This window comes from Zalophus californianus, chromosome 3, assembly GCF_009762305.2.
Source record: "Zalophus californianus isolate mZalCal1 chromosome 3, mZalCal1.pri.v2, whole genome shotgun sequence".
In the NCBI taxonomy this organism is placed as follows: domain Eukaryota; kingdom Metazoa; phylum Chordata; class Mammalia; order Carnivora; family Otariidae; genus Zalophus; species Zalophus californianus.
The window spans coordinates 121,509,611-121,534,732 of record NC_045597.1 but is presented as its reverse complement, the minus strand read 5'-3'; the positions used below and the strand labels follow the sequence as shown (position 1 = coordinate 121,534,732).

General features: G+C 40.9%; 1 protein-coding gene across 5 annotated transcripts in view; it reads right to left on the bottom strand.

Annotated features, from left to right (window-relative positions):
- The window catches only part of GPD2 (glycerol-3-phosphate dehydrogenase 2), a 212,841-nt gene that overhangs the window by 103,270 nt on the left and 84,449 nt on the right, over positions 1–25,122 (bottom strand). The window contains exon 1 of one of the 5 annotated variants that reach the window (XM_027589921.1): positions 263–317. The exons of the other annotated variants lie outside the window; for them this stretch is intronic. The gene's annotated coding sequence lies outside the window, so the exon portion shown is untranslated. Of the gene's footprint in view, positions 1–262; positions 318–25,122 lie in introns of those variants that run through there. 5 annotated transcript variants of the gene reach the window in all.

Below are 25,122 nucleotides of genomic sequence, written 5' to 3'. Positions count from 1 at the left end.
GATGGCTAGCAGCCTCCATTCATCACTCGGTCAACCCTAAGCAAGCCCTTATGTCCAAGGTTGGCCTGAACTAAGCCAACTTGGACGGCACTCATTTGTCATAGCCCACCATCACCATTCCCAACACTTTTATACACGTTCTCATGGGCGCCTATCACACCACAAGGGAAACCCTAGCAGTGCAGAGATACCATGCTATCTCCAGGCTAACGGGGCTCCCCTGACAATGAGGGACAGAGAATAGAGACCTAGTTCTATTTACCTAAACAATGCATGTGCCCGCCCCATATAGACAGCAGCCGGTGGACCCTGGATGTGAGTTTTGTGACTGACTGACTAACTCAGTATCATTGCTTCTGAATTGTTGATAATGTCATTGGTGACCTCACAAAGGATACCACACGTCAACAAAGCCAGCTGAGGGATGTTATGTAACACCGTCAAGGAAAATGTCTCAGCAGACGCGTTCACTCAGCCACTTCTGTTGGAGCTAGTTGTTCCGATTGTGCAGGCCCCTGCAATCCCCGCTCATCTGATTATAGTGCTTCAGTTTGATTTCTGAAACCAAAACTCACTAAGGGAGTTATTTTCATGGGTTTTCTCAATGAGCCACTAATACTAATGAAAAAGTGCATTAATGTATTATTTTGCAGAGTTAGCGATCATATTGACAATAATTAATAAAGAACTTCTTCTTCCCAGTAATTTCATAAACTAACCTATGCTTAGGGGATCATTACTTCTATTGAGATCAAATCCATCTGTAAGATCACCTATTAGTTGTAATGAATAAATCACTCTTACGGGTAATTCAAAAACAAAAGCATAAAATCAATTTCACCAGACTCTCCTAAGATCATCATAATCATCATCGTCCTCACCCTCATCAATGTTATAATGACAATAGTTGACAGTTTTTGAGTATTTGCAAGGTAATAGGCACTGTGCTTTCAATTCTACATACATCAGCTCATATCACCCTCACAACACCGTAATTTCATAAAAGAGGCAGTTGTGGTTCAGAGGGCGTAAGGGATTTGCCCAAGGTCACTGACTAGGATGTGACAAAACCACAACTTAGTCCAAACTCTTAGCCACTGATTGGTTCTGCCCTGCTTTTTGTTCTCAAAATAGCAACTTCTCCCCAGGGGCCATACCACATTTTGCTGAAGGCCCTAGTCTCGAACACTCAACCCGTGTGTACAGTCCTTGGCATTAGGGTTTCCCTAAGGAAACCTCTGACAATATCTACGGTAATGTAAGAACTTCATTTTACTGCTGAATCAAAGAAATTTAAAATTTGTATCCATTTATATTCCATCATAAGGAGAAAAGTTTTCACAATGATTACAGAAAGGAATGATTGTTTCCATCTAAGCAAAGCTGCAACGGGGAAATTAGCAAAGAAAGGTAACAAAAATATCGATAAATCTTTACTTTTTTGCAGCTACAAGTGTGAGAAACTAGAGGTAGAAAAATCATCCAGAAATAAAATTAGCTTAGTTTTTTTTTTTAAGATTTTATTTATTTATTTATTTGAGAGAGAGAGTGTGTGTGTGTGTGTTTGTGAGAGAGCAGGGAGAGGGGCAGAGGGAGGAGAGAATCCCAAACAGACTCCCCGCTGAGCACAGAGCCCGACAGGGGCTCAATCTCAGGCCCCTGAGATCATGACCTGAGCCAAAATCAAGAGTCAGACGCTTAACCAACTGAGCCACCCAGGCGCCCAAAATTAGCTTAGTTATCATAGCCTGATGTCCATGTTTAATAGCCTATGACTTAAGTTGTATATACATTGACTCAAGACTGGCTCCTGCATTTGCACAGACAAGGGTCAGTCTTCTAATTCTTGCAAGGGGAACACCAGCCCAACTAAAAAAATCCTGAACAAAAAGGTACTCAACTAAATACATCCATGAATTTATCAATTGCCCTGAAGGTGCTTACAACCAATTTGGAGAATTAAATATCAAAGTCTACCTTGTAACTCTGTATTATAACTAGTTGTGCTATACACCCTGAATAGCAATCTTGAGAAAAAAGACAAAGCTAGAAGGATCACAATTCCCCATTTCAAACTATGTTTCAAAGGTATATTAATCAAAGTATGGTATTGGCACTAAAAACTTATTGGCACTAAAAACAGACCTATAGATCAATAGAGAGCCCAGAAATAAACACAAGCATATATAGTCAATTAATTTTTAATAAAGGAGCCAAGAATATACAATAGGGAAAGGATAGTCTTTTCAATAAATGGTGTTGGGAAAACTGGAGAGCCACATGCAAAGAAAGAAAAGACAAAAGAAAAGAGAGAAAGAGAGAAAGAAAAAAAGGAAGGAAGGAAGGAAGGAAGAAAGAGAAAGAAAGAAAAAGGAAGGAAGGAAGGAGGGAGGGAAGAAAGAGGACCATTATCTTATACCATATTCCAAAATAAACTCAAAATGGATTAAAGATTTAACTATAAAACCTGAAACTATAACATTCCTGGAAGAAAATAGAGTGTAAGTTCCTTGACGTTGCTCTTAGTGATGATTTTTTGGATTTGGCACCAAAAGCGTAGGCAACAAAGGCAAAAATAAACAAGTGGGACTACATCAAACTAAAAAGCTTCTGCACAGCAAGGGAAACCATCAACAAGATGAAAAGGCAACCAACAGAATGGGAGAAAATATTGCAAATCATCTATCTGGTAAGGGTCAACCTCCAAAACACACAAAGAAGTCATGCAACTCAGTTGCAAAACAAACAAACTGAAAAAATGGGCAGAGGAAATGAATGGACATTTTTCTAAAGAAGACGTACAAATGGCCACCATGTACATGAAATGGTGTTCAACATCACCCATCACCAGGGAAATGCAAATGGAAACCACAATCAGATACTATCGCGTGAGTGCAGGCGCACACACACATACGGGCTGGGAGGGAGAGAGGGAGAGGAGAGAGAGAACAAGGGCTGGGGATGTGGAGGAAAGGAACCTGCGTGCATTCATGGGGGGTGTGTAAATTGGTGCAGCCACTCTAGAAAACAGTATGGATGTTCCTCAAAAAATTAAACATAGGAAAAAAAAATTAAACCTAGAACTACCATATGATCCAGCAATTCCACTTCCGGGTGTCTATCCGAAGAAAATGAAAGCACTAATTCGAAAGATGGTCTCAAACTCACAAGAGTAATCAGAGCTAAAGGTCTGGTTTGGGGAACCTTGTGCCTAGAACTGCCACATGATAAAACATGCTTGCTTCTGGCAAACAAAAACTGGGTTGGCGGCTTCTCAGAGTTTGCGGAGCCATGCTTCTGGCTAACCGTGCAACTTACCGGCACAACTGAATTCTTAGCTGTCCTTTTAGGATTCCCATTACAGAATGACCTCAACAATGAAATCCTACTTCAAATGGGACTTGGGGGCTCACCACGTCTGCCTCCTCCCATTCCGAAGCAAGGCTATGCTCCAGGTTAAATCTTGCATTTGAGTAACTACACCACACACTTTAGACTTAAAAAACAAGAAATAAGCACCCATGGAGAAAGGCTGAGGGGCCTCTCAGCAACCACCCACAAAATTATTCCAGAACAAGAGCATGCTTCCTGGCCTCTGAATTATTCTCCAAATAGAGTACTCAAACTCCTCTCCCTGTCCTACCATATAGCTTCTCTCTTAATTAAAGCATAAATAAAACCCATCCAAATGGATTTATCACTCCTCTGCGGAAGGAGCCCTGGGTCTCTTCACTTTCACAAACTCTCCTATCCTCTGGCCTCTTGTGTAGAAATACCAATTTCCTTTCCTATCTCCACACTCTCCATTAATTTAAGTGGGCAGGGGTGGGGGGGTGCGTGGAATACAGCCGAAAGATCATTTTTAGAAGAGTAATTTCAACCACAAGCCTTGCAGTCCTTGGGATGTGTGTTCCCTAGCAAGATGCGGCAAGATGTAAAGGCTTTCCATGCCCCTCTGACCACCTATAGCCTATGCTACTTCTCTTAGCTCTTTACCTAACTAAGCATATGCAGGTCCAAATGTAGCAAGAAGCTCCTGATACTTCAATTGTGCAGTCACCTACCTTGTAACTGTGCATGGAAAACCACCTCCTCATCTATTTTGAGGCATGACACTTTTTCAAACCCACAGAAGGTACAATGGCACAACTCAGAAGACCAGGCCTCAAGGTCCACCTGCATACAAATTCAGTGACTTACAGGAGAAGGGTGTGTGAATCTTACAAAACAAGGGTGTAGGACCTCAACAGAGGAAGTCTATAATCACGGAACTTGGCAACAAGTCCATAGCAAAATGAAAGAAGAAGTGAGTACAAAAGCACCTTCCCAACCAGCAGCCCAGTTCTAACTATAAAAAGTCAAGGTTTCTGGGAGCTTTGAATTAGACACGTTTCAACAAAGCAGACCCTTTATTATTCCAATCGGTGATATATAAAATGTTGTATATACTTCCCTATAAGAAAGCACATCCTGGATCAGGCACACCAAGCATATGCTGATAAAGTGCTTACACAGACAAGTAACAATCAAAGCACATCAGGTACTACCTCCTCTTTCCCCAAGGCTGACTCCACAGTGGGGATAAAGATCAACACTCTGCCTGCAAACGCATCCCCCCAGCCAAGCAGAGAAGCGTGTGTAGGCACAAACGTCTTACACAGTAGTATGGAAAGCCTACAGAAACAGAGTCAGCCCTGAAGCATGCTTTCTGAAAGCTGCCAGACACAAATGAACAAAATAATCAACATCACAGGCCCATCAGCCTGTTCTCTGGAAACAGAGAAGAGCCCTACTCCATAAACTGAAAATGAATTTGTCCTTTTTTGGTTCCTTTAAACACTTTCAGAAAAGATTTGGGCCAGGGCACCTGGGTAGTTCAGTCGGTTAAGAGTCTGCCTTCAGCTCAGATCATGATCCCAGGGTGCTGGGATGGAGCCCCGCATCAGGCTCCCTGCTCAGCAGAAAGCCTGCTTCTCCCTCTCCTCCCTGCTTGTGCTCTCTCTCTTGCTATTTCTGTTGCTATCTCTCTCTCTCAAATAAATAAATAAAATCTTTAAGGAAAAAAAAAAGATTTGGGCCAAGACTGGATAGGAAATGGACCCAAGGCTTATCTGCAAAAGATTATCTCAATGGAAATAAATGAATGTGTATGTGTGTATGTGCAAAATGTAAAATATTATATTATACTTACACGTATTCTAAAAGCCACAAACACAACAGTAACAGTGACCACCTAGAGTTGTAAAAAGTACATACGCTGAACAGAATATCAAAGGACAAACAGAAAGGCTTTTCTTAAGTTACTAGGAACAGCATTCTGATAAAACAAAATAAATGAAAGAGCCAAGCAAAAGTCAGCACAAAAGTTAGAAATATAAGGAATCTTCAGATTCTGGATGTCCAAAACTCTGGACTGCGGCTGATGAGGAAGCTAAAGCAACACAATCACACACTGCTGGCACAGCATCCAAACCCTCGCCTTGTCCCTCTCTCTCACACCAGACAGCTTTAGGGAATTTTTCTGTTTCCAATCAACTTCCCCAGGAAATCCTATGCCACAAGGGCTCAACCCAAATGATGGGCAAAATCTTAACAAAGAGAGAGCATTTCAATGAAGACAAAAGAGAAACAAAATTAGGAAATGAAGAGAAAATGAAAGAAGACAAATGCTATGTGTATATTGGTTCATGTAGCTTCCAGCCAGAAACTACTTTGGAAAAGCTTCTACTTGCCTCTCCAGGACCCTTTGGGTAGGCCAGGTCATTCTAGGAGCAAGCACACAGCTCCAATGACAGAGAAAGAGGCTGGCTCAGGACCATTCTGCAGGCTCAAAGGAGGGCAGGAGCCTGGAAGCTTGACAGATGAGGAACCGGCCCAGCAAAGGGGTGAGCTGGCTCCAGGGGTTCAAGTCAGAGATTAAGAAATGTAAGCAAAAGGCACAAGGAAAAAAAAAAAGAGAAAACAAGGTCAACAACCATTGAAAGTGAGCCAGTTAAAAGTCTCTTGTTTATAAAAAACTTGTCTCAAACATTATTACATGAATCTTTCTGGTGTGCAATTTTTGTTTAACTTAATATGCAAAGCCAGAACAAATTAAAGCACTTATTTCACAAAGTTGTCTGAAGTGGAAACATATAGAGAGGAAGGAGGACCCTGGAGTAACGTGAGGAGACACGCTCACACTCTAAACCTCATTTATTATGTAACACTCAATTAAAAAAAAAAACAGTGTTTCCAAGACAACTTCCATATTATGTATTTATGTTTTCTTCCAATTCTAAAGTGCACACTGGTAGTACAGTCACAAATTTGACCCTTTTCCCTTATTTCCATGAGGTTCACTATAGAATTACAAGAAATCAATGAAGTCCATCTTGGCCAATAACAGATTTATATTCATTAAATGCAAATGATCTTCGTTTAACTCATAAGGGAATGATTTCTATTGTATTTGCTTTCCATAGAATTGCTTTTAAAAATCATGAAGAACTAGTTATTTCATGCAAGTGAATTTGCTTTCTACTTTAAATTCCTTTTAAAACCAAAATTAATCTATATTCTCCATCATCCTGGACATGTTAATAGATTTGTGCTTAGAGTTGTAAAATCCTATATTTAATTTTCTTTGTTTACCATATATGTAATTTAAGGTAATCCTGAGAGGCAAAAATAAAATGTCCCTCATAGGTGAAAATCTGGAGCATTCCTTCCCCCCAAATGCCCATCCCTTATAAAGACACAAATCAGTTTTAGGAACTGGATAACATGCCCAGTATGAAATTTTAAAAACTTGCATTTACATGTCAATAATAAGAAATCCTCACTTAAGGGGCACCTGGGTGGCTCAGTCATTAAGCATCTGCCTTCTGCTCAGGTCATGATATCAGGGTCCTGGGATCAAGCCCCGCAGCGGGCTCCCTGCTTGGTGGGAACCCTGCGTCTCCCTCTCCCACTCCCCCTGCTTGTGTTCCCTCTCTCGCTGTGTCTCTCTCTGTCAAATAAATAAATAAAATCTTAAAAACAACAACAACAAAAAAAAGAAATCCTCACTTAAAAGAGTACAGGAGACACAAACGCTTTAATTCTGCCTTGAGGAGGAAAGAATGTTATCAATGAATCAAAGAAAAAGAAGTTCTTTAGGCAAACAGACCACACTAGTCCTGTGCCTCCCCCTGTATTTCTGCTCCCTTTACTAACACTGTTGTTGAGTTAGAAAAATGGTTCACATTCCTTCAGCAGCATAAACTTTCTCAGAGTTTACATGCTGTTATAAAATCTACTTCGGTAAGACAAGAAAAAATAACCCTTTGTTATAAAATAAATCGCATGCCAAACAATAGAGTTCAAAATAACTGCTTTTACATTAAAACATATCAAGGCTCTCATCCAGATTTATTATAACTATAACAAAGCCTTATAAAGTCATCACAATCATGGCTCTTGAATACACACCCCAACATGCTTCATAAAAAAGCATCTACCTCACCATATAAATGTATTTTTAAAAGGGTTTAGGTGCTATAAAATAGTGCACAGGCACCGTGAATCAAATGAAAAGGTATTAAAAACATATATGGATGATAATAAACTTTAACTCTACAGTCAAAAGAAATACACCCTAAGAAAATTTCAGTGAAATAGAATATTCAGAGAAAGAAGTGTTTTGACTAATGAGTTTCTATTTGTCTGATCTTAATCAAAGATCTCTTTGGTTGTTTTCCAATATCTTATATTTTTATTAAATATAGCATTATGAATTTGGAAACATTATATATTGAATATTGACACTTTTCTTTGAAGACTCATAAAGAATCTTAAAGAGACTCAAGCTCATTATCCTGAAAACTTTTTTTTTAATAGCACAGATATGGGAGGTTTGACAATCCGCCTTCAATCGTAATAAGCGCAAACAAAACTTTGAAAAGTTGGCTTTTTTTCTTACTTCAAAATGCTGATGCCAACGGATTTACTTAGCTTTTGTTCATTATTTTCATCACCAGATGAGAAGAAAATGCACCAGTTCTTTCAAAAGTTAGTTGCAATTGCATTATACATGTCATTAGGAACGCATTTTAGGAAATACTTGTTGAAGGTAGTTTATGAAATTCTGAGCTCATAAAAACACGATGACTGATAATTTTTATGATAATTAGTTATAGCACAATAATTTCAGTTAATTTAATTTACTTACATTGAAACAAAAACTGTTCTAAATTTGATTAGAGCTGTATTACTGCTCTATTAATGAACAAGACATGGCAGGGAGTTATAACAGACACCAAGTAGTTGCGATAGGGAGACAAGTTATTCTGTTTCCTTGAGCTTGAGAATATCCCCAGGAAATAAAGCCAACCACTTTTTACGCCCTGTAGTCATTTCCCACCCCTTCAACTCCCGCCCCCCCACCGGCAGCCTGTTGAAATTTGCATTTAAAATTCACTCCCCTGCACATCTAATAATCCACTACATGTATAAATGTAACTATCAACAAAGGGTCAAATTACACACACACACACACAGCTTAGATGCAAAGGAAATCTAAGATATACTATAGTCAAAATAAACATGTATTGTATTCTTTACCTCAGTGATCACACTCCCTAAAAATGTCTGACCCTAAAGGAAATAAAAATTGGACAAAGAGGAAAGGCAGATTGCAGAATTCATATTTCTAACAAAAATTTCTTTAAAAAGTATGGAATATAGGGGTACCTGGGTGGGCTCAGCTGGGTGGCCAACTCTTGATTTCAGCTCAGGTCATGATCTCAGGGTCGTGGGATCAAACCCCGTGGAGCACCCCCATAGGGCTCCATGCTCAGCGGGGAGTCTGGGGGAGGATTCTCTCTCTGCCCCTACCCTCGCATGTGTGCACTCTCTCTAAAATAAGTTAATAATTAATTAATCTTTAAACTAATAATCTTTTTAAAAAAGTACGGAATACAAGTAATACAACAATTTGTTAATGTCTATCCCCTCACCCCAAAAAAGGAAAAGACAGTCTTCTTTCACCTATGCAAAAATAATAAGCAAATCTGTATTTCCAGCTCAGGCTTCTTGGCTAAAACAGTCTTGGTCATAAGATCCTATTCTCCCCATTTGAATGAGAGATCCTCTTCAAGCCTCTCCTTTTTAGATTTTTTTTTTCTTCTTTAAAAGAACTGGCACACACTCTTAAGCGGAATGCATTCAAGTACTAAACTATAAACAAGTCTAGTCACTGTGCATGAGATAATGTGTACCAACATTACTCAGCTAATACCCTAGCTTTGACAGTCTAAAATTTAATAGCATGCACAAAAGAAGATAAAGGGTTCTACTCAATATTCTCTCTAAGGTTGCTACTGCTAAAAAAGAAAAGAAAGAAAGAAAGAAAGAAGGAAAAGAAACAAAAACACAACAAACCTCTATATTCTTTTAATTCTCCAAACACCAGATGAAAAAAGAAAATCACCAAGTATATTCCAGAAGGCGAGGTTGAAGAGACTTGCCTTGTTACTCTGTCTCCACCTGTAACTTGCTTTGTGAAGTCAGGCAAAGCATCTGAATTTGATCCTTGCTCCATCTATAAATGAAGTATCTTTGAAAATGTCCAGGCTATCTTAACTTTACATGTGTATTATTTTATGTTTGTTCTTCATTCAGTAGGTACAGGGAAAACAACTTATGCATTAAAGGTGGTACTATCTTGATGTCCTATTTATTTAATGCCATTGGATGATTAAAACTTGCACTCATTCTTTCATTCAGTAATTATTGACTGATCACCTAACATGTGCCAGGCACTGAACATACAACTGAGAACAAACATGAAAATTCCTGCCTTCTAAGAGCTTTGAGTGAAGTTCACAGTTAAGAAAGAAAAAAAAAAAAAGTCTAAACTATTTCAAATTAGAATATTTCAAAAATGCAAGTCACACTTTGTCTTCTTAAAGAATATTAAGAATATTAAGAATTCATTAACCATGAATTCAATTACTGATGACTTAAAGCTATCCCTATATACATTAGACTATGCTGTAAGGGTAATGTCCCCTCAGGAACAGTAAAAGGAACAACACCATTAACCTCTTTACTACGTGGCCAGAAGCCACAGACTGTTCCCATTTGATTTCTGCTTCTATCTGCTTTATACAAGTTTTCCTGTTTCTTCCAAACTATCAGACTAATGGTAATTTTCCCTTTAGATCTTTGAGCTCTCCAGCTCACTTCTAACTTGTTACCACTGTGGTCAGAAAAATGAGAGCCACGTTAGCTAAAACTATGCTTAAAATACTAATAAGTAACTCTGAGAAAGGAAAAGGAACAGCTTACTAGCATTTCAGCATTTAGATTTTCAACATTCTGGCTCTGTCTGTTCAAGGGCCTTTCCCCCTTTCCTTCCTATGTTCTAGGCCAGTGTTGCTCACCGGATAATTTCTGAAGTTTGTTGCACACAGTATGTGAACTGACACAAACCACAGTAGTCTGTTATGAAGATGAAGAATTTCCAATCAGATACAAGCACATAGTTCAAGATTAGGAAAAGAAAATTTGTATTTCAATTCTGCCTCATCTGAACAAATCCACATTATCTTGAAAAAAAAATTGTGGCAAACCTGTTCGCTTCTGCTCTGGAAACAATTAGAATATTTTTCTGTACTTTCTTGGATTTAAAGAAAAGTTTACAGATAAATAGGTCAAAAAGGAGTCTAACTGCCACTCCTAAAAAAAACTTTAAAAATCCTTGTTAGAAACTGGCTTATGAAAAGTACACTTTTTGTTGGTAATAGATAAAAATTGTACACTCTAAGAAAAAAAAGCAAGAGTTCAACAAATATTCAGGAAAGTATCACTGAAGGATGATCCCAAGTAAGGAAGAAGAAAGGAGGGGCAATCATTCTTGTAACATGCATTCAATGGGGACTGACTGAAGGCCTGCTATATCCTGCGCACTGCTCCAGGGGCTGGCAAGTCCTCTGCTCTGATGGACTGGGGGAAACAACAAATAAACAAATGTTAGCAAATTGAGTATTTTGAAAATGACAAGTGCTATGAAGAAAATGAGATGGAGGGTGCCTGGGTGGCTCAGTCAGTTAAGCATCTGCCTTGGGCTCAGGTCATGATCTTAGGGTCCTGGGATCAAGCCCCACCCTGGGATCGAGCCCCCCCTCCCCACTGGGCTTCCTGCTCAGCAGAGAGTCTGCTTCTCCCTCTCCCTCTTCCCCTCCCCGCGCTGCTCAAGCCCTCACATGCATACACGCGCGCTCTCTCTCAAGTAAATAAATAAAATCTTAAAAAAAAAAAAAAAAGAAGAAAGAAAAGAAGATGTACTATTAGGTGAGAGAGTGACTGGGGTATGAGGAATCTATTCTAGACAAAATGGTCATGGAGGTGATTTGGCAAAAGCAAACTGAGGAGGAAGAGCCAGCCACCCAGCGATCCAAGAGAAGGGCCCTCCTCATAGAGGGGACAGGCATGAAAAGACACTTAGCATGTGGGAGTTTGACCTCTGCTGGAAACAGAAAGGCCGCTGAGGCTGTAGCACAGTGAATGATGTGGGCAGTGGGTTTCAGATGAGGTCAGAGGGCCAGAGGTGCTGAGTCACATATGACTTCCTCCTAGCAAGAAATTTATTCTGACAAGACAGAAATAGAAAAATCAATGGACGGCCTTAATCGGTGCAATGATACAATGGAATTTAAAGGGAGGGAGGAAGGAAGATCAACTCTGGCTACACTGCAGAGGATGCTTTTTAGGGTAATAAGAGCAAAAGCAGCCATTTCTTCTTCTTCTTTTTTTTAAGATTTATTTGAGGCTCCTGGGTGGCTCAGCCCATTAAGTCTCCAACTCTGGATCTTGGCTCTGGTCATGACCTCAGGATCATGAAATCAAGCCCCAAGTCAGGCTCTGTGCTGGGTGGGGAGTCTTCTTGAGATTCTCTCCCCCTCTGTCTCTCCTTCTGCTCCCCCCCTCTTTTTCTCTCTAAAAAATAAGTAAATAAAACCTTTTAAAAAAATAAAATAAAGATTTATTTATTTGAGAGAGACAGAGAGTGCTCAAGTAGAGAGGAGGGGCAGAGGGAAAGAATCTCAAGCAGACTCGCCACTGAGCGTGAAGCCCAGCGGGCAGCTTGATCTCAGGACCCTGATATCATGACCCTGAGATCACGACCTGAGCCGAAATCAAGAGTCAGAGGCTTAACCAACTAAGCCACTGAGGCTCCTCTATAGCAGTCATTTCTTCTTAAGGACACCGCTAGCCTTGTTCATAATAAGTAGATGAAAGTATGAAAAAAGGAGAAAATGGAGAAAGAGAGAGAGAGAGGAAGACTTAAAAAATCACAAGAGAAAACAGTAAAAAATGTAAACCACAATCAAAAACAGTATTCTGTAATAGGAAAACAAATACTTCAGGGATAATCTTGAATATACATATCTATTGAACTTGCACACTTGAAAGACTGTTCCATACCACTCAGTCTAGCAAGCTGGTAACAAAGAACAGAGAGTGTCAACTGAGAGAGCCTCTCAAATGCCAACACCAGACATCTTTTTTATATTTCTATTCCCCCTTGGGCTAGGGTATTTTGCAGGTGACTTTTTCCCCCCACAACTCATTATATCTTGAACCGATTTTGGACCCATGTTGGAAAAGAACCCAGGGTCACATCTCAACGAGCTGAGGCACCCAGAATATTTGCCACCAACCACAGGCAGGAAGCTAAAGAGCTGTGTGAAACTTACTGACCCCTGAGTATAGGTTTAACAGACAAGAGAGACTGCATGTGATTAATTACAGTTATTTATATTTATGGGTTTGAATCTTGAGGATGCCTGGCCTCTCCCCATTTTATTTCATAATATTCCCCCAGCTGGAGACTGAAGAGCAAAAGTCAATTGCTGAGTGTTGGTATCACACTGGAAAACTAAAGAGCCATGCATTTCAATTCCAGCTCAAGAAACACCCTGGCTGAGCAGATGTAATTCACCAGACCCCAGCGGGCTAGGCTCACACTGTTGTCAGTCAAATCACATAGCTGATGGAAATCAGCAGAGCACATTAGCAATTTATGCTCAACAGCCTCTTCTCAACCATAAATTTTGAGATAATGTTAAGTGAAACCCAAAGTTAATCCAAAAAATTTGGTCCATAGGTTGAGCCTGTGTTCTCACCATGAGTCAGTCAGAAGGCAAGTGACTCACAAAATAGCATTTCTAATAGGATTCCTGTCAAAACTCCAGGTTCCGATATCAATGCAGCGAGCGTCATGCCTGACCTCACCCAGTGCACTTATGCCAACCCCTTGAGATTCCCAACCCCATAGTTTGGCATCCACCAGCAGCATGCTTTGTTTTTCAGACTGTATTCTGGGGCAGTCGAGTGCTCTGCAGCAATCACAGAATGGGAAGTTAGCAACCCAAGTCACACCCAACCCTATGACAATCTCAGCCTGAACAAAGCCACCTGACTTTTCTGGACTTCAGTGTCCCCACATAGAAGACTGACATTGTCTGTACATTCCTTTTTCATGGCACTGCTAGATCCATAACCCCAGCCCTCTTGCTCTCCAGGGCCTCCTGCCCTTTTCCCCACCCAGACTGGTCAATGGGGTTAGATCACTCACCATACCAACTTAATAACTTCCATCAACATCGTTTTACCCCATTCTAACTTGAAAAAGCAACATGCTTATGCTGTTAAGATTTATAATAAAGTGAAGAAAGTTCTAGGTATAAGAGCCTAAATAAGTTAAACATTCTAGAATTTCTTTATTGCTTAGAAATTAATTCTTTCTGGGTTAAATTACACTCTGGATGGAGATGGGGTAATAGGCAAGTAAAAATTAACTATGAAGAGAAAAAAGTAGATATAACAGAATCTGTGTGTGTATGTCTGTATTTCTGTTTTATAGTATATGTGTGACAGCTAGTATCATCCTCAACCAGGAAAAACTGCGAGCTTTTCCACTAAGGTCAGGAACAAGAAAAGAATGTCCACTCTCACCATTTTTATTTAACATAGTACTGGAAGTCCTAGCCTCAGACAACAAAAAGAAATAAAAAGCATCCATATTGGCAAGGAAGAAGTCACACTTTCACTATTCTCAGATGACATGATAGTCTATGTACAAAACCTGAAAGACTCCACCAAAAAATTGCTGTAACTGATATACAAATTCAGCAAAGTCACAGGATATAAAACCAACATACAGAAATCTGTTGCATTTCTATAATCAATAATGAAGCAGCAGAAAGAAAAATCAAGGAATGGATCCCATTTACAACTGCACCAAAAGCCATAAGATACCTAGGAACAAACATAACCAAAGAGGTAAAAGATCTATACCCTGAAAATGATAGAACACTTATGAAAGAAACCGAAGAGGGCACAAAGAAATAGAAAAACATTCCATGCTCACGGATTGGAAGAACAAATATTATTAAAATGTCCACACTGCCCAAAGCAATCGATACATTTAATGCACTCCCCATCAAAATTCCACCAGCATTTTTCACAGAGCTAGAACAAACAATCTTAAAATTTGTATGGGACCACAAGAAAACTCCAAATAGCCAAAGCAATCTTAAAAAGGAAAGCAAGGAGCACCTGGGTGGCTTAGTCGGTTAAGTGTCTGACTCTTGATTTCAGCTTAGGTCATGATCTCAGGGTCATGGGACCAAGCCCCATATGGGGCTCTGTTCTCTTCATGGAGTCAGCTTAAGAGTCTTTCTCTCCCTCTGTCTCTGCCCCATGCCTGCTTGCTCTCTCTCACTCTCACTCTCTCTCAAAATGAATAAAATCTTTTAAAAAAAGAAACAGAAAAGAAAAGCTGGAGGCATCACAATTTCAGACTTTAAGATATATTATAAAGCTATAGTCATCAAGACAGTACAAGTCAGTATGGTACTGGCACCAAAACAGACACATGATCAATGGAACAGAAGAGAAAACCCAGAAATGGACCCTCATTTCTATGGTCAACTAATCTTCAACAAAGCAGGAAAGAACATCCAGTGGAAAAAAGACAGTCTTCAACAAATGGTGTTGGGAAACTGGACAGCCACATGCAGAAGAATGAAACTGGACCATTTTCTTACACCATACACAAAAATAAATTCAAAATGGATGAAAGACCTAAATGTGAGACAGGAAACCATTAAAATCCTAAAGGAGAACACAGGCAGCAACCTCTTCGACCTCGGTCACAGCCACTTCTTCCTAGACATGTCTCCGAAGGCAAGGAAAACAAAGGCAAAAATGAACTGTCGGGACCTCATCAAGATAAAAAGGTTCTGCACAGCAAAGAAAACAATCAACAAAACTAAAAGACAACCAGTGGAATGGGAGAAGATATATGCAAATGACATATCTGATAAAGGGTTAGTATCCAAGATCTATAAAGAACTTATCAAACTCAATGCCAAATAAACAAACAATCCAGTTAAGAAATAGGCAGAAGACATGAATAGACACTTTTCCAAAGAAGACATTCAGATGGCTAACAGACACATGAAAATGCTCAACTTCACTCATCATCAGGGAAATACAAATCTAAACCATGATGAGATACCACCTCACACCAGTCAGAATGGCTAAAATTAACAAGTCAGGAAACGACAGTTGTTGGCGAGGATGTGGAGAAAGGGGAACCCTCCTACACTGTTGGTGGGAATGTAAGCTGGTACAGCCACTCTGGAAAACAGTATGGCGGTTCCTTAAAAAGTTAAAAATAAAACTACCCTACAACCCAGCAATTGCACTACTAGGTTATTTATCCAAAGAATACAAAAATGCTGATTTGAAGGGGCATAAGCACCCCAATGTTTATGGCAGCACTATCAACAATAGCCAAATTATGGGAAGAGCCCAAATGTCCATCAACTGATGAATGGATAAAGAAAATGTGGTGTATATATAAATAAATAAATATAAATTAAAAAAAAATATATATATATACACACACAAGGGACTACTATTCAACCATCAAAAAGAATGAAATCTTGCCATGTGCAACAACGCGGATGGAGCTAGAGGGTATTATGCTAAGTGAAATAAGTCAGTCAGAGAAAGACAAAACTATATGATTTCACTCATGTGGAATTTAAGAAACAAAGCAGATGAACATAGGGGAAGAGAAGAAAAAATAAAATAAGATGAAAACAGAGAGGAAGACGAACCATGAGAGACTCTTAACTATAGAGAACAAACCGAGGGTTACTGGAGGGAGGTGGATGGGAGATGCCTTAAATGGGTGATGGGCATTAAGGAGGGCATGAGATGTGCACTGGGTGTGGTATGTAAGTGATGAATCACTACGTTCCACACCTGAAACCAATTTTACTATATATGTTAACTAGAATTTGAATAAAAATTGAAATAAAAAAATTAAAAATAAAGTATACGTGCGTAGGTACACACACACACACACGACTAGAAGGATATATCCAAAAATGTTTAAATTCTCATCTCTGAATGGGAGGGTTGCGAGTCATTTTTATTTTCTTCCTTGTGTGCACCATTTTTAAATTTTTTTTTGCATTTTCATTTTTAAAATTTCTAAGATGAGCATGTATTATTCTTCTATTAAGAAATAAAACTGTGAGGGGCGCCTGGGTGCTCAGTCAGTTAAGCGTCTGCCTTTGGCTCAGGTCATGATTTCCAGGGTCCTGGATCGAACCTCACTCACATCGGGCTCCCTGCTCGGTGGCATCTCCCTCTCCCACTCGCCCTGTTCTCTCTCGCTGTGTCTCTGTCTCTCAAATAAATAAATAAATCTTTAAAAAAATAAAAGAAAGAAAGAAAACTGTGTATGTGAGAGTGAAGAGAAAGAAGAAAGAAAAGAAAGAAGAAAGAAAGAAAGAAGAAGAAAGAAAGAAAGAAAGAGAAAGAAAGAAAGAAAGAAAGAAAGAAAGAAAGAAAGAAAGAAGAAGAAAAAAAGAAAAGAAAGAAAAGAAGAAAGAAAAGAAAGAAAGAAAAGAAAGAGAAAGAAAAAGAAAAAAAGAAAGAGAAAGAAAAAGTGAGAACTCTAAAGAGCACCAGGCAGACAGAAAGCTGACATGTGACTAAATCCCATACCATCTGATCATTAGTTGAGTGATTTTCGTGTTACAAAACTTTTCTCATCTTTAATGAACTAGAGCAAAAGACCCACACAAAGAAAGGAAAAGGCTACTTTGCCTTTACAATTTATTAGGAATTTGAAGCAAGAACTGGAAACTGTCACAGGATTAGCTACCTTATTCTGAAGAACAGTCTCCACCCTAACTAGAATGAATGTGCCTTGAGCATCTGACACCATAATTATTGAAGCCTGACACTAGTCTTGAATTTTTAGTTATTTCATATTACATCCTCTCAGGGATTTAAAGTTTAACACAACATCAGAAATCCCAACAAATAATCAAACAAATGACTGCAAAGCTGATCCCAGTGTTGGAACTTGGTGTGCCCCAGAGTTCAACTCTGTCAGGGTAGAATCTCTTCAGCCAACAGCACACCCTATGAGGGGGGCTCCACAGTGCCAGGCCCTGAAGGAAGGCCACAGACATGGAGAAAGGACCTACAGGGGCCAACCTTCCCCACCTCTCCCCGCCCTGTGACAATTCAGTGGCCACATGCAGGAATACTGCAATGCTCTGTGTCCTTCTGGTGACAGGGTGCTGTCCCTGGCATTCACAAATGCTATCACTGATCGGTCAGGAGAATATTCTCTGCAGAAGGCAGCTGGTGTCAGGGCCATCAGAGACAGACAGCATTGATCTGAATTCCAGCTAAGCCACTTATTAGATGTGTGCCTGACTGTGAGCCTCAGCCTTCTCATCCATAAAAATCTCATCTATTTCACAAGTTAGATTGAAAATTTGAGATAATGTAAATAAGATGTAAAAATACGTGTATGGTCAACAACTCTCACGTGCTAAGACATAATATTACTGAGCATCTACAATGGGCTCCCACATGTGCAAGGCCAAATTGGGGTGAAAAAGAAGACTGGTTAGAGGAGAGGATGAAAACAGCCAATCTACACGCCCTGCTGTAACCTAGCAGCACTTGACTCTGACCAAGCAAATGCACTTAAGACTCAAAGACTAGGGAAATGAATCCCATCACTCCCCTGAAAGCACTGTAGGCAGGCCTCTTCCAGCATCTCTAGCATCTCTTCCCAAAATAAACGTGCCCTCGAATAGAAGGTATACTGATATTTCTGAAGTGTTCTATCAAAAATAAAACCCTATAAAGCATAAAACCTAACGCAGATCTAAATCCAGGCCAAGGGTTACCTGTTACAGAGGCCACAGGGAGGCAGAGGCTCTTCCACTTTCATCAGGCTCCAATCACATGGAGTCCAGTGTTCTTACAGCTATCTCTAGTCGTTCAGTTCATGCATTTAAAACATTCCCCATAAGAAGCCTGATCAAAGGTTTGTGGCCTGAGTTAACCCAAGTCACTGGGACAACTTTGACCCAAAACACAAGAGTGTTTTCTTGCTCTCTATTCAGAATACTTCTTGGTATTTATATTTAGTTCAGGAAGGGTGAGAAATTGCTTTCTGGCCCTATTACAAACCCTGAATACTATCTACCTTAGAGAAAACACTAAAATAAAACAAAATACTAATATAAAACAAAATACTATCACAACAATCTTGGAGTCAATGTTTTTTTCAAAGAATAAAGATATTTTGGGGTGCCTATGTGGCTCAGTCGGTTAAGGGTCTGCCTTCGGCTCAGGTCACGATCCCAGAGTCCTGGGATCGAGCCCCACATTGGGCTCCCTGCTCAGCGAGCAGTCTGCTTCTCCCTCTCCTTCTGCTGCTCCCCTGCTTGTGCTCTCTTGCTCGCCCTCTCCCTCAAATAAGTAAACAAAGTCTTTTAAAAAGAATAAAGACATTTCTCAAGAATGTATCCCTTCTAGGACGATGTCCTGGATTCCAGGATGGAAAAATATTTACCATGACTTTGGTTAACCTTACAGCAAGAACCTGGGAACAAGAGTCAGTCTTTTTTGGTCACTCATTCAATGCATGCCAGTCATGCCCAATAGCCCACTGCATCCCCCAAACCACCTTTACCCATGCCCACAGGATCCCCTCCATTCCCCCCAGACTCCTCCACTGCCCTTCCATGCACCTTTGCCCTCCCCCGCCCCAGCATTCCTACGGGTCTACACTAAGGAGTGGCACCCCTACCATTTCACTTCACACTTTACACTTCACACTTCACATATGCCCCTCCCACCCTTTACTCACCAGGCTCTTACTGTTGATGTCTGGTTTACATTCACTCATTTCTTTGTTACGTATAAGTAATCAGTTAGTTTGTGTAGGATGAAGGAAACGAAGGTTTGAAGAGGCCTAAAAGGAACTGGGCATTTTAACCAAGGCTCCAAAAGGCTCCACACACCAATCATGCAGTAGCGAGTGGACACTGGAAACTGCCCGACCAATCATGCTTAACCACTACCACAAAACCGCGTTTGTTTGATGTCTCTATTCCTTTGAGTATGCAACTAAAAAAATTAATAATTACAACTCAGCGCAAGACGATGACAGTGGTGAACAAAATCACTGGATAACTTAAGTAAATATGATGCGCGGCGTAAAAGAAAAAGAACACAGGATGACATCTGCCTCCCATCATAACTAACTACGTGGTCACCAAGTCTCTTGTGCATTCATCTTCTGCTTCGTCAGAAAATTCGCCTCCACTGCTGAAGTAAAGAAAAAGAGGGCACAGAAAAATATAATGTAGATTTCACAACAGAAAGGCAACACGGAAACCCAAATACGTATTGACTTTTCATTTATTCAACAAACATTCATTGGGCACCTACTAGATTAAACTGTGAGTAAATAAAGATGAATAATTTATAGTTTCTGCCTTTAAGGAACGCATAGCTTAGAGAAGAAGATTCTAAAACAAATACAAGTGATACCAATAAGGTCTGGACAAGGGGCTAAGGGAGTCATTACCCAGGGTAGGGAACATCATCAGGGCAGGTTTGTATAGAAAGCAATAATTAACTCAGATGTTGAAGGTTCACCTGGTCTAAGGTGAACATGAGCAAAGACATGATGGTATGAATGACTACTGTATTTTCAAGGATAAGGGGGTGTGGTATGCCTAGAGCACAAGAGAGTATGCAGAATCCTAAGTGAGGAGGTGAGGAGCCATACAGGCAAGCAGGGGGGCATCTCTGGAGATCTTATATGCCACTCAAAGGACTTTGGCTTTTGTCCAGTAGGCAACAGATTGCCAAGGAAGGCTTTTAAGAATATTTATTGGCTGCACACTCTGTTATAAAGACTAGGCTTGTCAATTTATACATGTTATATTAATCCTTAACAACATTCCTAGTAGGATTAGGTAGAAAAGCATTTGAATTTAAAAGACCATTCTCCCATTCCACGTTCCCTGAAGCAGTGTTTGGAGATACACTAAAAGGACAGAAGTCTGGGAGTAGGGAAATCCCGGAAGCAGGACTTCAGGAGACTGGATGTGACTATCCAGACACAAACTCCTAAGGTCCAAATTAAACCAAAGACAGTGACAATGGAGCGGCAAGCACAGAATCTAAATATGTTTTGGAGGAAAGATTGCTGAAATAATTGCCCCCAGAAGCGGCACTCCTTAGCTTGTGCCACATAATGGAAAGCACTTCCCCCAGGGGTTATACCACCACCTGGGCTTGAAGATGCCCTCAGAGCACCTGATGCTTCTGGCCACTTGTGAGCAAGTCCCCAAGGAGGCCTCTGTACTCCAACTGGCCACGGAGCCATCAAGAGATGCCTACAGATACTCTTGAGAAGGCATTTGCTCACCCTTGCCACACAGTCTGCATCCAGCTTCCCCGGAGACACCAAGGGGACCAACCAGCCCCAGCATGCTCCACAATCCTCTATACCTTGTTCATCATCAGAAGCCCAATCTGCCCCATTTCTCACCTGCTCAGCCCTCCCCCCTTCTCATTCTGTCCTCTCAAACTCAAACTGTACCCTCAGCAAACTCCACAATGTCCCCTTCTCCAAAGGTTCTAAAAACAGGGAGAAGGCAAGATTTAACCTGAATTTTGAAGTCTGAAGCCAATTAACACCATTTTCCTAGCATCCCGTCAAGAGGAGGTTGTTAATACTCTCACATTTAAGTCTGATGTTTCGCCAGTATAAAAAGGGATGGCTGTACCCATGGCTAAAATATCAAACACCTCGGAACTGGGTGATAACTAGCCCCTTTCCTGGGATCTTCCAATGATTAAGCGATTAAAGAGTTAATGTCTATCTTCCCAAAAGGTCCCCAGAAGGCTGCTCCAGACCAAAGGCTTGCAAATGTTAGGCTCATTCCATTTGAGTTGTAAGACTTTGATCCAATCTCAAAACTCCGGATGCCTGGAGATGAATTAAATGTCTGTCCAGTTCACCTTCCAACTTCCCTATCATTCAGATCTTACCTATTTTGAAGTTCATGTCCTTAGACTCTATCGCCTATTATCCCTTCTTGCTGTGGCTCCCCCATCTACTTACTGCACCTAAGCACCAGGCTGTTCCTTTCCGAACGTTAAGTGTCCTCATTCTTGCTGTCTTCGCATCTACACGGAGGCCCCAGTTGCTACAACACAGCACCTCTGATGATCTCTTTGACGCTGCCTCAGCCCCACCCTACCCTGCCAGAACCTCAGATTTTTGACATCATGATTACTTGCACCAGCTTGGAGACGGCAGCTTCAAGCACCCCCACACTGTAAACACTGCCTTGTCTGTCTCCAGCTCATCTACTCTGGTATTTCCATCCCGGCATCTTCTTGGCATTATCTGGCTTTCCAGTCCATTAACCCTTCCATTTTCTCCACTATCAGTTACACCCTCACTTCTCTTTCTGCCCAGCTTGGGGGTCAAGGTCCATCACTGTAACCTCTCCCTTGTACTTGTTCCTCTCTTCCTGATTCTTACCTGACAAATCCTCAAGTTGGTGAAGCCCATCTATCTGCCTGCTCCACACCCCCACCTAACAGCTAAAGAAATGGCCTGGCACAAAACACAACCCCAATCAGCCTCAGTTTAAAGTCGTGGCTGCAAATCTCTAATGGGCGATCTATTAGGATCAGCAATCCTATTATATTTCTCCAGGATGTTTCAAAATAGCTATTTCCCCTTTTCCAAAATCCGTTTTACCTCTCCCCACCCCAACATCATCACACTTCATTAGGAAAGTAGAAGCAATTAGGGAAGAACTTCCCACTACCCAAAAAATGGCATATCAGCCTCTGTACCCATTCTTTCTACAGTCCTTCCTTTTACTATAAAAGAAATGTCCCTGTTCCTAGTAAGGACTAACCTCTACATTTGTGCCCTGGATTTCCTCCTTTCCTGGCTCTTCAGGAATTGTACTCTGACAGTCATCCATCACTCTCTCCTGCCTTCATCCATTTTTCCTCTCTACTTAATCATTCTGTCATTTCCTCTCTATTTAAACTCATTCTATTACTCTCTGGTCCTAACAAACCCTTCCCTAGCTAATATCTCCTTCCAAGAACTTTTCCATCCCTCTGTGTCTCTTCACAACAAAAATTTTGGAAGAGTTGTCTGTAAGCACTGTCTCTGCTTCCACAACTCAATTCAATAAGCTTCTGCCCTGGCCTGTCTCTACTTAAACGATATGTCAAAATGTTAAAATCACAAATGGTGGGGCGCCTGGGTGGCTCAGTCGGTTAAGCAGCTGCCTTCGGCTCAGGTCATGATCCCAGGGTCCCGGGATCGAGCCCCACATTGGGCTCCCTGCTCAGCAGGGAGCCTGCCTCTCCCTCTGCCTGCCGCTCCCCCTGCTTATGCGCTCTCTCTCGCTCTCTCTCTCTCTGATGAATGAATAAAATCTTTTAAAAAAGAATCACAAATGGCCTCATTTCACCAAATGCAATCTCTATAACTAACACAGAAACATCTCCTTTTAAAAACATTTTGAACTCTTAACTTCAGGGATACGACACTATCCTGGTTTCCCTCCTACCCCAATGGCAACTCCTTCTTCTCTCCTGAATAACACACTGCTCCAATGGCCCCCTTCTTTATCTATACTTTCCTGATAGGTAATTCCATCCAGTAACAGATACAACCAATACGCAAATAACTCCTAAGTCTGTATCTTCAGCCTAAACCCTTCCCAGAATCTCCAATTATCCAATTGTCTAACTTAATCTCCAAAGGAATGTCTAATGAGTGCCTCACACTTAACACAGTCAAAACAGAGCATTTTCTATCTTCCATCAAGCTTGCTTCTCTCCCAACTCTTCCCTTCCCAGTTTATGGCCCAGTTGTGATAGTAAAAAATGTAAGCCTTTACCTAGATTCTTGTTCCCCATCTCCAGATAATTATCTATCAGCAAGTTCAGTCAACTAACTCTATCTCAAGAACATATCCTAAATCCATTCAGTTCTTTTCATCTTTAACACAACGTTTGTCCATATGCAATATAATGATTTATAAGAATATAAGAAATATGTATTTTGTCATTCAGATGATCTGAGTTCTGTGCGCCACACTAGCAAACTAACCACACCTAAGGAGGAGGCCACTAGAACCTCCAATCTTTAGCCAGTTGGTCAGAAGCACAGGTAACAAACAGCCTGGGATTTACAAATGGTATCTGAAGTGGGGAGTGGAGGTCAGTCTTATATGACCTGGTCCTTAACCCATGGAATCTGATGCTATCTCCAGGTAGGTAGTGATAGAATTACCTGGTGTTGTGTGGGAAGGAACCCCTGCACACACACTGAAATGGGGTCCAGGAACCCCCCAAAAAACAAACAACTATAATTTCTCAGTTGGACAACCCAAATCGATTCTTAACCGAGTCCTGCTTCCATTCTCCCCTCCCCCCACCACAATCCAGTCTACCTTTCGCTGTCAGAGCGGTCTTTTATAGCAAAACCACACTGTTTCATTTACCAGCACGCAATCCTCTAATGCCTTTATCACCACAGAAGAAAATCTAAATGCCTTATCCTGCCTTATCCTGCCCTAGGAGACCTGACCCTTCCTTCCTTTTCAAAGATTCTCTTGGATACTGTGGTAGGTTGAAGAGTGGAGCCCCAAAGCTATCCACATCACAGACCCTGGAATCTGTGTTATCTTACACAACAACGATCACAACAAACAAAGACTTGGCAAATGAGATCAAATGAAAGATCTTGAGATAAAGAAATTATCCCCTGACTTCTCAGGGTAGGCCCCAAATGCAGTCACATATACCTTTATAAGAGGCCCGCAAAGGGAGATTTGACACACGTAGGAGAAGAGAAGGCAACGTGACCCCAGAGACAGAGGTTGCGGTGATGCAGCCACAAGCTACTGAATGCCTGCAGTCACGGGCATTCAAACAGGGGCAGAATCTCCCCTAGAACCCCAGAAGGGAGCATAACCTGCCAACACCCTGATGTCAGACGAGTGATTCTGATTTTGGACTCTGAGCCTCCTGAACTAAGAAGAGAATAAATTTCTGGGTTTGGGTTTGTTTTGTTTTGTTTTTTTAGGATTTTATTTATTTATTTGAGAGAGAGAAAGAGAGTGAGAGAGCATGCGTGGGAGGGAGAGACGCTCAAGCAGATTCCGCGCTGAGCAGGGAGCCCAATGTAGGGCTCAATCCCACAGCCCGTGAGATCACAACCTGAGCGGAAACCAAGAGCCGGAGACCCAAATGACTGAGCCAGCCAGGCACCCCAAATTTCTGTTGTTTTATGCCAATGAGTTTGCTATAATTTGTAACAGTAGCCACAGATAACTAATATAAACACCTCTCACTCTCACCCATTAGGTTTCAGATTTGTTTACCTTCTTCTGCCTATCAAATTCATCAAGAATGCAATTAGGGTTTTGGGACCAGCTGTCTTCTCAGCCTGGAGTGCTCTGCTCCTCATCTTTGCACAGTTAACTCCTTCTGGTCATTCAGGGCCCAGCTCAAATGTCAACTCCTCGGAGAGGCCTTCTCAAACCATCCAAATTCAAAATAACCGCATAGTTCTCATCATCTCATATGTCTCTTCTTTATTTAATCATTATTATTTCCTTTCTTTCCCTCCCCACCCCACCTCTGCAAATAAACTCTACAAACCAGAGACTGTACCTGTTTTGTACACCACTGTAATCTTAATTT